Genomic DNA, 2,785 nt, shown 5'->3' with positions numbered 1-2,785 from the left:
AGCCCCTCCCTTGGGCCCGCCCCCTGAGCGCCACTGTCATTCAAGTGGCGCTTGCGCAGGAAGCCTCGGCTGCCACCTACTGGCCAACACAGCACTAGAATGGGCGGGGCTCTGCAGCCCCCGTCAGTCACTCAGGACAGCCCCTCCCTCAGATCCGCCCCCTACAGTACAACCATCATTCAAGAGGGTACCTGCGCAGTAAGCTTCAGCCGCCACCCGCTAGGCCAACAGCGCTAGATGGGAAAGGGTATGCAGTCCCCCGTCAGTCATTCGAACCACGAGCGTTCCTTCATGGGCCCCGCCCCTGCAGCTCCATGTCATTCATGATGACACTTGCGCAGTAGGCTCGCTGCTACCGATAAGCCAACCAACCGCTACAGTGGGCAGGGTTCTGCAGCCCTCTTATCAATCATTCAAGCGCGACAGCCCCTCCCCTGGGCCCGCCCCCTGCAGCTCCACTGTCATTCACAATGGTGCCTCCTCAAGCGAGCCTCTGCTGCCACCTATCGGCCAACATTCTTAGTGCCAGAGTGGGTGGGGCTCTGCAGCGCTTCAGGCCCAGGAAAGACGTTGGCCCCACCCCCTCAGCCCTGCTGACAGGGCGCCTGCGCAACAGCCCTCGGCTGCCCCCAACGCCCCCAGCGCCCCCAGCCAAGGATGAAGCCAGACACATGGTAGGGTGAAAACAGCCTCGAGAAGGCAACGACAGGGGAAGGGGTGAGGCTCTCAGCCCTCTGACCCAGCCAAGGAGGAACAGCGGGCACAGTGACAGCCTGCAGCCCTGTCCCTGAGGACAAAAAGTGCCACAGCAGCGGCAGCCGCGGCAAATCTGGGCACAGCGCCTGCTTCACCACACACGGGATTCTCCAGGAGATAACATATTATCTTTTCTTAGCCAGGGCGGTAAGACAGCCCCCAGTCACTAGCCGAGGCCCAATCTCAGAAGTCCGAGTTCAGACCCCATGCTAGGCCAGGTGGCACCATCGCGGCAAGTGTTTGCGGCCAGACCCGCGACCAGCAAAGAAGGTGCGCGGCAGGCAGGACCCGCAGCTTGCAAGGGACACTGCAGCGCTCGGCCCCGCCCATGAGGCCACCCAGCCAAGACGGCGCCTGCGCAGCTGGCCACGGCCGCCCCAATCGAAGGTGGTACCGAGGTAGGAGGGGCTCAATCAGACGGTCAGTGCCCAGGGGACCTGCAGACACCACAGCCCTTGGCCCCGCCCCAGCGCGCAGCCAGCCAATCAGGACAGGGCCTGTGAAGCAACCCTTACCCGCCCAGCCAAAGATGGCGCCGGGGTGGGTGGGGCTCCCAGCCCGCCACGCCCAGAGCAAATACCCGCAGGCACCACGGCCCTCGGCCCGCCCCTGCCACCGCCAATGCGGCAAACAAGCCCCGCCCCCAAAGGCTGGCATGGATGCGGGGGTGGCCGGGGGACCGGCCAATCGGGGACCCCGAGGGATGGGGCGAGCACTCTGCAGCCCCCAGACCCAGATGACAAAAGCGGGGGCGCCCGAAATCACGCTAGCCCGCGCATTAGCATCGGGCCACTCCTCCCGCCACCTTCTGCAGCACCCACCCGAGCGGGCTTACCGCAACAGGAGCCCGTGGCAGTGCTACCCTCGACTGCGGGCTGATGGACAGCCGTCCATCCCCGTCCCCACCTCCACCCAGGAAAAAAGGCGCGGCAGCCCCCAGACTCCGTGGCCCCTCAGCGGGGCGGCCCGCCCCCGAGACCCTGGCCAGCCGTGTAAGATGGCGCCGCTGCGGCAAGCGCGACATGCCTCGCTGACTCTCTGGGGACCCCCGTTTGGCCGCCCGAGGGCCGGACCTGCGGCGTGTGACTGCCGTCCCGCCCGGCACACCGTCCAGACGCAGAGGTGCGAGGCCCGGGGCGGTCGGACTCACCTCACCTCACCGCACCGCACCGCACCTCACCGCCCGACCGCCCGGCCGGCCCAGAGCAGCGTGCACGCCGTCTAGCGCGCCCACATGGCCCCAGGCGCCCGGCGGCGCCACCAGCCCAGGGTGGACATGTCGCTGCCCCTCTCCGACCTCGTCCTCCAGCAGCTCCCGGGCGTCTGCGCCGAGCCGCTGCCCGCGACTCCTTGTCAGGATCTCCGCAGAGGCGGGGCTCTGGCGCGGGCCAATCAGCGGCTGTGCTGGCCGCCCTGGGCCCCCTTGCCACGCCCCCTGGCCCTGCCAATCAGGCCACGGTTGCCGTGGCAACAGCTTGGCGCCAAAGCAGGAGGTTGACGTCAACTGAGCTGAGGCGAGGGGCCCCAAAAAGGGGTCTAGAAAAAGGGGGGGGCGGGTGAGTGGCTGTGAGCGACCCCCAAACAAAGAAAGGGGGTGATGTGAAGAAAGGCCCACTAACAACACCCAAACGCAAAACCACCGAAGAAAAAGACATACATTTGTCTAAAAAATGAAAATCCGGCGGGCAAAAACATGTATGTCGAAGTCTAAAGACAAACGAGAAAGTAAGAGACAAGACTTTCCGCCTGGGACACATGAAAGACACGGGGCTAACTTCATTAATAAACGAAGAGCTCTTAAGATAAAGACCAAACCAAGCCAGAAAAATGGGCAGAAGGGAAGGAAACTGGCAATTCACAGGAAAATACAAATGGCTGAGACCTAAGAGAGAAAAATCACGACCTGACTCAACGGAGTGTAAAACGGAGAGCCCGGGCAAGCGCGGGGGACGGGCGTTCTCCACGAGGAGAGCCGCCGTCCACGCAGCCCCTGCAAGCGCGCCGCAGGCGGTGGTACAGAGCGGGACCG

At 64.5% G+C, this 2,785-nt stretch overlaps 1 protein-coding gene across 17 annotated transcripts in view; it reads right to left on the bottom strand.

The window, feature by feature from the left end:
• The window catches only part of PEG3 (paternally expressed 3), a 31,839-nt gene extending 29,758 nt beyond the window's left edge, over positions 1–2,081 (bottom strand). For 15 of the 17 annotated variants that reach the window (XM_046681354.1, XM_046681347.1, XM_046681364.1 and 12 more), the window contains exon 1: positions 1,912–2,081. The gene's annotated coding sequence lies outside the window, so the exon portion shown is untranslated. Of the gene's footprint in view, positions 1–1,906 lie in introns of all 17 variants that reach the window. The other 2 variants (XM_046681357.1, XM_046681366.1) reach the window with 2 other exon arrangements.
• Positions 2,082–2,785: the final 704 nt, after the last annotated feature.

The sequence above is a fragment of the Equus quagga genome, chromosome 13 (assembly GCF_021613505.1).
Source record: "Equus quagga isolate Etosha38 chromosome 13, UCLA_HA_Equagga_1.0, whole genome shotgun sequence".
Classification (NCBI taxonomy): domain Eukaryota; kingdom Metazoa; phylum Chordata; class Mammalia; order Perissodactyla; family Equidae; genus Equus; species Equus quagga.
Note: the sequence above shows the minus strand (reverse complement) of the source record. Positions and strands in the feature narration are given on the sequence as shown.